This window comes from Triticum urartu, chromosome 3 (genome assembly GCF_003073215.2).
Source record: "Triticum urartu cultivar G1812 chromosome 3, Tu2.1, whole genome shotgun sequence".
Taxonomy (NCBI): Eukaryota; Viridiplantae; Streptophyta; class Magnoliopsida; order Poales; family Poaceae; genus Triticum; species Triticum urartu.
In genome coordinates, this window is record NC_053024.1 from 616,841,593 (window position 1) to 616,851,567 (window position 9,975).

Here is a 9,975-nt window from a genome sequence, read left to right on the forward strand (position 1 = left end):
AAGAAGCACGCCGAGCCTCGCTTCCCTGCCAATGCTCCCGAGGATGTCTATGCCACTTCTGACGATGAGGACTTTGAGATGGAGCCTGGGGCCAAGCCCTCTTGGGTGGCCAAGCTCACTGCCAAGGTGAAGAAGACATTTTGTCTCCAAACTGACATCCATAAGAAGATGTATGCGGCACATGTCAATGAGAAGCTTGCACGGCGTCGCCAAATTGCAATGATGAAGCACCTCAATATGCCGGTTCAGAGTGGATCTGAGAAGAGCATCACCCCAGAGGAGCGTTGGATATCTACCCACAGCAACTGGACTGATGATGAAGCCCCTCCCCAGCCATCCACCTCGTTTGCTGCAGCTGACAATGCCATGAAGGAATCCGATCACAACGACGATGACGACTCTGCTGATGAGGACCCAGATGCGACCGAGGAGTCAGAGGACGACGACTGAGCTTTAGGACGCTAGCTTCGCTCTTTTCCTTTTTGGTGTCTTGATGCCAAAGGGGGAGAGGGTTCTATAGGTCTCGGGATTTGCATGGGTTTCTCGTTTTCTCGTGTTTCTCTTTTGTGTTGAACTTTGTTCGTGGTCTTGCTTCGTTTCTTGCTGTGTGTGAGACTTGTGCTACTCCTTTTTTATTTCAGTTCGTCGGTTATTATTATTATTATTATTATTGCTATCTATCCGTTATGTTGTCTCTCATATTATGTGCGTAGAGTGGTGAGTCTATAAAATCTAGGGGGAGTCTAGCCCTGAAAGTGTGTCCATGCTTTCTTACAGCTAGTTCATATTGGGGCGCACATCTAGGGGGAGTTCTGACTAGATTTCATAGACTTCTCTCTTGCAAATCGTGTTGTTGTCATCATCCACCAAAAAGGGGGAGATTGAAAGGGAATTTCCCTACTTTATGTTTTGGATGATGATGACAACCCTTTGTTGATCTAATCTTGTGCTAAATGTTTCAGGTTCTCGATGCATAGGCCGATGCTTAGGCCTACATCGGAAAGCTATTCTCTCTTGTAGGAAAAGATCAAAGACGGAGTCCTCTATGCTTTTTATCTCTTTGGTCTTAGGGAACCCATACTATCAAGAGGGAATCCTCATTAGAAAGAATTGGGTGAATCTATTCAAGTACACCTTCCTCACCCCTCCTTTGTCTTTCTCAGGTGTGAGAGAGAGAGTTTCCCTTTTCTTCTTCTGCTCACTGTTACTTCCCAGCGGTTGTACCGCTCTCTGGAGCGGTTGTACCGCTGGTTCTTGATGCTCACCAGCTTTGATCGAGCGGTTGTACCGCTGCTTCCGGGCGGTGGTACCGCCACCATGCTCTGCAAAAGCTAGGGCGGTGGTTCCGGCCATGCACCGCCCAAGTACCGCTCAAGGTTCTGGTTTGATGCGGTTCTCGGGCGGTAGTGGCCCGGTTGGTCCGGTCGTTCCTCGGTGACCGGTACCACCGGTGGTCTGAGCGGTTCTTCCGCTCAGAACTTAGCCGCCCAAGAGCTCAAGGCCATGCGGTTGTTTCGGCCATGCACTGCCCAAGTACCGGTCAAGCTTCTGTTTTGATGCGGTAGTTGTGTGGTGGCTAGGCGGTTAGTCCGGTTATTTTCTTAACCGGTACTACCGCCTGCTGGCCCGGTTGTACCGCCTGGTAGGGTTCTGCAGATACACCGTGAGTCCCGGTTGTACCGGGACAAGGACCGGTTGTACCGCTGCAGTGCTAAAAACGCAGTAACTGCTGGAATTTAGGGTTGCTATATATGTTGGGGAACGAAGTAATTTCAAAAAATTTCCTACGCACACGCAAGATCATGTGATGCATAGCAACGAGAGGGGGGAGTGTGATCTACATACCTAGTAGATCGACAACGGAAGCGTTTGGTTGATGTAGTCGTACGTCTTCACGGCCCGACCGATCAAGCACCGAAACTACGGCACCTCCGAGTTTTAGCACACGTTCAGCTCGATGACGATCCCCGGACTCCGATCCAGCAAAGTGTCGGGGAAGAGTTCCGTCAGCACGACGGCGTGGTGACGATCTTGATGTACTACTGCAGCAGGGCTTCGCCTAAACTCCACTACAATATTATCGAGGACTATGGTGGCTGGGGGCGCCGCACACGGCTAAGGAAAAGATCACGTGGATCAACTTGTGTGTCTATGGGGTGCCCCTTGCCTCAGTATATAAAGGATGGACGAGGAGGAGGCCGGCCAAGGCAATTGGTGCGGCCAGGATGTGGAGTCCTACTAGGACTCCAAGGCCTAGTAGGAGTCCACCAAGAGGGGAGGAAGGGAGAAGGAAGTGGAGGAGAAGGAGAGGTGGCCGGCCCCCTTTTCCCTAGTCCAATTCGGACCAGAGGGGAGGGGGGCGCAGCAGCCCCTTGGCCCTTTCTCCTCTTCCCACTAAAGCCCATCAAGGCCCATTACTTCTCCCGTAACTACCCGGTACTCCGAAAAATACCCGAATCACTCGGAACCTTTCCGATGTCCGAATATAGTCGTCCAATATATCAATCTTTACGTCTCGACCATTTCGAGACTCCTCGTCATGTCCCTGATCTCATCCGGGACTCCGAACTCCTTCGGTGCATCAAAACTCATAAACTCATAATATAATTGTCATCGAAACCTTAAGCGTGCGGACCCTACGGGTTCGAGAACAATGTAGACATGACCAAGACACGTCTCCGGTCAATAACCAATAGTGGGACCTGGATGCCCATATTGGCTCCTACATATTCTACGAAGATCTTTATCGGTCAGACCGCATAACAACATACGTTGTTCCTTTTGTCATCGGTATGTTACTTGCCCGAGATTCGATCGTCGGTATCTTAATACCTAGTTCAATCTCGTTACCGGCAAGTCTCTTTACTCGTTCTGTAATACATCATCCCGCAACTAACTCATTAGTTGCAATGCTTGCAAGGCTTAAGTGATGTGCATTACTGAGAGGGCCCAGAGATACCTCTCCGATAATCGGAGTGACAAATCCTAATCTCGAAATACGCCAACCCAACATGTACCTTTGGAGACACCTGTAGAGCACCTTTATAATCATCCATTTACGTTGTGACGTTTGGTAGCACACAAAGTGTTCCTCCGGCAAACGGGAGTTGCATAATCTCATAGTCATAGGAACATGTATAAGTCATGAAGAAAGCAATGGCAACATACTAAACGATCGGGTGCTAAGCTAATGGAATGGGTCATGTCAATCACATCATTCTCCTAATGATGTGATCCCGTTAATCAAATAACAACTCTTTTGTTTATGGTTAGGAAACATAATGATCTTCGATTAACGAGCTAGTAAAGTAGAGGCATACTAGTGACACTTTGTTTGTCTATGTATTCACACAAGTATTATGTTTCCGGTTAATACAATTCTAGCATGAATAATAAACATTTATCATGATATAAGGAAATAAATAATAACTTTATTATTGCCTCTAGGGCATATTTCCTTCAATATAAAGGTGCTTCTCCCACCTACCACTCTCACCTTTGACCTCTCTCACTCCGCCATTAATGCACCTCAATCTCTCTTGCCCGATCTCTCTCTCTAGCCACTCAAACTTGTTGATTTGCTAGGGATTGAAAGAGGAGACCTAGATCTACACTTCCACCAAAGGATATTTGCTTCCCCCATACTTTCTCGTGTGGATTTTGTTACTATTGGGTGTTTGAGCACCCTAGACGGTTGAGGTCACCTCGGAGCCATATTCCATTGTGGCTGAAAGATCGTCGATGTCGCCTAGAGGGGGGGTGAATAGGCGTTTTAAAATAATTACGGTTTAGGCTTTAACAAATGCGGAATAAACCTAGTGATCACAAAATCCAAAAGCACAAATTTTTTGCCGAAGCATAAGAAGCTTGTCGAAAGGATATTGAGAGGGCACTTGGTGTGTTGTAAGCTCGGTTTGCCATTGTTTGAGGTCCTGCTCGCTTCTGGGATAAACGATCCCTTTGAAACATCATGATTTCTTGTGTAACTTTACGCAACATGATCGTCGAGGATGAGATGAATTTGGTCTTGGAGTACAACTATGACAATGTTGGTACCCATGCGAAGCCGGCCAGGGATAGGGCCGCAAACGAGTCGAACTCGAGCGAGTTGGAGTTGGCTCAGCTCAACTCATATGAAAATTCGAGCGAGCTCAAACTGAGTGAAGCTCATGATCGAGTTGTAGAACATGACTAATGCTCAGCTTGTAACAATCTTGAGTCGATCTCGAGCTAGTTTCGAGCTAAATGAGATGGTAAAAATTATAAATCTATGGACGAAAAACAATAAAATTAAGGTGAATATGCTGGAAACCTTTGCCAAAAATATAGGATATCTAACACATAGTCGACCACGTGCCATAATTAGACCTAAATCTTCTCTGCACTTAATTAAGTTTCCATGTTCGTTGGTAAATAAAATGGAGAAAAATTATGGACAACATATATGGTAATAAATTATCTTATTACCATTTAACATATATGGCATTGTACATTTAACTTAATGATATTCTGTCGAGCTATCGAGCTAAAATCGAGCGAGCCAACATTGGCTCAAGATCGGCTCGTTTCTCGGCCGAGCTACATAAAGTGTTCAAACTCAGCTTGTTTCTTTTTCGAGTCGATCTCGAGTTGAGTCAAAAAACGAGTCTATCTCAAGCGGCTCAGGAGCCTCGAGCTTTTCTTGCAGCCCTAGCTAGGGATGCAGATGAGATCAATGCATTTCTTGAGACCTACGGAAGATCGAGGACCATGACTCGCACAACCAACTTCAGCATGATCTTATTGAGCATCGGTGGTAGCTCTATGAGGGGATAGATCCCCATTTCTATCCTTGTGAGATTTGAACAATTTGATGTTGTAATAATTATTTGAATTCGAACATTTGTTGTAATGAAGATTACTATTGTATTGTGAGTTGCTTGACTATTTATATATTCATATGTTGAATTTATTTTAGTGTTCATTCGGTGGACGTTATTATGAAATGTGCAATTTGTTTGATGTTTTATGAAAAATTTACGGTGTGACGAGCATTTCGACCGAACAGATGTCACAAACGCGTCCCGCAAAATATTTGCGGGATGTGTTTGCGGGATCTGTCTAGTCCGAGCGTTTGTCGCACTGTAAAAGCAATTTACGAAAGCCCTTATACAATTTTTGTGGGCCGCGCGTTTGCGGAAACTGCTACAGAAAAGAGCGAGATCTAGGACCGCAAGGGCCGCTGGTGGTTTGCTTAGCTGTACCCTATATTGGTTTTCTATTTGTGTTTCATTTCAGGGAGAGTGGTTCCAGAGGTTCTAAAAAGGACTCGCTTTTTAGCACATAAATGTTTTGTTTTAAGAATCAAGGACCTTTTTTTAGCGGAACAGGTCCTTTATTCGTTCAAAACATTCGACGGAATACACCAAATATCGTGTAAACTACCCAGCCGCACATACCGGCCTGCATCTAAAGCTGCAGCAGCTTTAACTAAGCTACGGCCTCTCCGATTGACTCCGTGCTCTCACCAACTACAGTAACTTCACTAAAAAACTGGAATTATAATCAATCTCCTGCGATATCATTGAGTAAGAACATGGCGACTTTTTATGTAGATTAGTGATCATCTTTGCGCGTGCTGAGGACCGAGAAGAGCCGGTGTTGGCTTGCTAGCTTTAGTGAATAGATAGTACTTCATTTTGGTTTTTCGCAGCTCCATTTGTGTTTCATTTGTTTTTTTTTGGGGGGGGGGGGGGGGGGGGGGGGTTGTAATTTCCAAAGGTTTTAACGGAAAAGAGCTTGTTTTTGGCACATTTTTTTCGAACCTTTTTTGGCACATTTTTTAGGGTGATAGTGCTCTTTTATTCATAAACGTTAACAGGCATAACAGAACAGTATACCAGCCATACTCCATGACTACTATGAAAGGAAAGAAAATTCCTAACAATACCGACCAACATTTTTCGCTGAGACAGACTGCCGCAGCTTCGAATAGGAAAGCCATCGAGATGGGCTTTTTGGAAAAGGAATTCCGGTTTTGGAAATATTTTGGAAGGTTCCTGGTCGATTTCTATTGATAGCTTTTCTTTTTTTATAGTTTTTATATAGCATTTTCATTTTTCCTTTTCTGATAATATTTGGAAATTAAAAAATTTCTTTGGATTATTCAAAATATGTCGAAAATTTTGATTTTTTCGAAAATGTAAATGTTTCAGAATACTTATAATTCATTTGTAGTCTTTTTTGTATTTTTTTGAAATTTTCAGAAATTGTTCGAAATTACGGAAAATTTTGAAAAATAGAAGATATTTAGAATTTTCAAAAATGTTTGGTAATTTTTTTAAAAAAATCAAAATCTCAAAAACCATTCTACTTTTAAAAACTTCCAAAACAAAAAAAATAAAATTCTGAAATTTGGTTGTAATCATCGCCTCTGTGCGAACGCGCAAAGCGTCATATAGGGATTCCCGTCGCAGAGGCGCCCTATGCAGTGCTGCCACTGATCCAAAGCATCGCACAACGGGCTGGACCAGCGGGAGGGGTAGGCACATGCCTCAAGCCACCGGGCTGCAACCATGGCCTCGAAACCATTGGCTCTCGATGAAAAACCAAGGATTTAGCCGTTGGGAAAGCTCGCCGGAGTGTACCATGACTACCAGAGTGGGGTATTAATTAGAACCATGGCAATGACCGCTGATCGCGAGGGTGAAACTTGGCCCCTGAGCTGCAGAATACAAACACGCAATCGACCACACTTCTAGTTGGGGTCCTGGGGTCGCGGGGGCCATATCTCGCTTATAGCGAGATGTATGCTCCCGTTGCCGAATGCTTTGCCTGCGTGGAATAGTACCGGGCCAACCCATTTTATATCATTCCTTTGCTCGCTTCATTTTTAATTTTCATTTTTTATACTGTTTATTAGTTTACTATGGTTTTTTGGTTTTTCCAATTTTATATTTTATCGGTTTTCATTGGGTTTTTTTCTTGGTTTTTTCCTTCTTATTTTCTTCAGATTCCTTTCTTGGGTTTGATTGTTTCTCTTTATTTTTCTTTCTCAGTTTCATTATTTTCCCTCTTTTGCACTAGTTATCTTCGGTTTTCCATTTTCTTTGGTTTCCTTTGTTTTCTTTTTTTCTTTTTAGGTTTTACTGTTTATTTTCTTTCTCATTTCGTATAAAACAAGTTTTTTTATAAATGTTTAACATTTATTCAAATACATGAATTTTATTTCACATACATCTGAAAAACATTGTGTACCCGTTGAACATTTTTTGAAGTACACGATTAACATTTGTTTTCAAAGCTATAACTTCTGATGTCAACCTTTTTCTCATACACATTCTAAATTTTCCGCATACATCTGAAACAATTTTTGTGTACATTTTTAAAATTTCTCAAATATATTTTAAACATTTTTAAAATATTTTTTATTTCTACTATTTTGCATAAACATTCTACCTTTTTGTATACACTAGAAACATTTTTTGTGTACACTTTAACTTTTTTCAATTATAATTAACATTTTTTAAGACATATATTTTTAATATCTATTTTCGCATACACATTTTACATTTTTTGTTTACATCGGGAACACTTTTGATATACATGTTTAACATTTTTAAAATACAAGGTTAGTATTTTTCTAAAACATATAAATTTTGTGTCTGATTTTTTCATACACATTGTAATTTTTGTGTATACATCAGCAATTTTTTTATAAATGTTTAATAAATTCTAAATACATGATTAACATTTTTTCATAAATTCTAAATACATGATTAACATTATATATATATTTGCGCACACATTGTACATTATTTGCATACGTCAGAAACAATTTTTGTACACATTTTATAATTTTTAAATGCATGATTAACATTTTTTCATATAATTTTTTTGATGTTTAATTTTCTTCATGCAAATTGTACAGTTTTCGTATACATTAGAAACATTTTTGTATACACATTTAACATTTTTATTTAAATGCGTTATTAAAAAAGTTCAATTGAGTATGTAAAGTTATTTTTATAATAGATATATTTAAAATATTTTAGAATATAAATGTGAAATAAACACTGAAGGCATGTGGTCCTGTAGGGCCCACCCATTCTTGTAGCTGCAACGCGAGGCAGTGCTACGTCTAGCTGTAAGCGAGACATAGTCGTGCCCGCCCGGGGTGAGGCTTTTTTGTTAAACTAGCTAGCATGCACGTGTAACGCACGTCTCAAACAATTATCAGATAAGTTCACATAGTATATTATTGAAACAAGTCTTGAAAAAAAATCAAAGGAATACAAAATGTTGTCATGCCAATCAAATTGTATTTTCAAATGTGAGACATCTTTGTGATCCAACAAATACGTGAGAGTTAATTGCACGGAAGTACCACAATTTGGGCATCACATGCAGATTGGAACCACGATTGCTAATTTTTACATGTCAGTACCAACATTGGTCCGGATTTTTGAGACTAAAACCCGTATTTATACGTATTGACAGTGTATCGGACTATTGAGGCCCGGCTGTCAGGTGCGCCGAAAGAGCGCGCTAGCCACCCGGTCAAAGGGCTGCTCGTGTTTCTGTCCAGGCAGGATTTTATTTATACAACAGACGAACGCTGGCCGGTGGTTGGGCCAACCAAGGCCTGTAATTGTTTTTTCGTTTCGCCTTTTACTGACGCGCGTGCTGGGCTCGTTCGCCCGGATTTCTTTTCTATTTATTTATCTTATTATGCTTTTATTTTTGTTTCTGGTTTTGTCTTATTTTTAGGTTTTTCTTTCTTTCTTCTTTTATTCACTGGGTTCGTTCTTCTTCTGTTTTTAACATACTTACTAAATATTTTTTTAGATAGGCGTCAATACATGATGTTTTCAAATACATGATGAACATGTTTTCGAATTTGCATGAACAATATCTTAATGTACGCTGAGCACCTTTTCTGCGTATAGTGATCATTTTTTAATGCTTGATGAACTTTACTTTGCAAACAGTGAGCATATTTTTAATATACTGAACTTTTAGGTTGAATATTTTTTTAATATATACGATGTTGTAATTTAGGTTGCTCATTTTTTAATATATACGGTGATCATTTTTGTAATATAGGTTGAACATTTTCTTAATACATGATGAATTTTTTTGACAATGTGTATTTGAGAAAATGTTCAGCATGTTTTAAAAACTTATTGCGTAAAATCATTCTAGCATTTCTAGAAACACATCTATTTTTTAATAAAAGTTTCACTGTTTTAGTGCACTAATATGTAATCGCAAAAAAATGTATTAATATTATGATTAAAAAATAAGCTGGGCTCGGCGGCCGGCCCAGCGTGGCTACTATAATATAAAGGACCTCCCGCCTGTGACCTAACAAAAGCTTCGCTGTGGCCTGGTGGCTAGCGCGCTCTTTCGGCGTACTGTAGGTCGCAGGTTCGAAACCTGGCGCGCGAGGTTTTTCGTTCACTTTATTTATTTGTCCAGTTCGTTGGAAACTTTCAAACAAGTCCGAACAAAAAAAATTCTCCCATGTTAAAATTTTTCCCGTAAAAAAAAGGGTATTTATGTGATTACGTATAAAGCAAGGGGCTTTTCTGCAAAAAAATATGCCACGTTGGCACCTGACAGACGGCCCCAACAGTCAGATACACTGTTAATACTATAAATACGCGTTTTAGCCTAATTTGCAAAAATTCGGATCAATGTTGGTATTGATATGTAAAATTAAGCAATCATGGTACCAATCTGCATGTGATGCCCGAACTGTGGTACTTCCGTGCAATTAACTCAATACGTAAAGAATCGAGTGTCCAGCCATGATCACCACCCTTTTTAAACGAACTGATTTCCGACTCTCTCCGAGATGAGTTTGCACATAATCAAAACGTCACTTCCAAGGCCATACAACTTGTATGATAGGAAATATAAGTTGACATATGACCACAACAATTTGTATCTTTACGTAAATGAAAAACGCTTTGCAATAACTAACTGAAATGT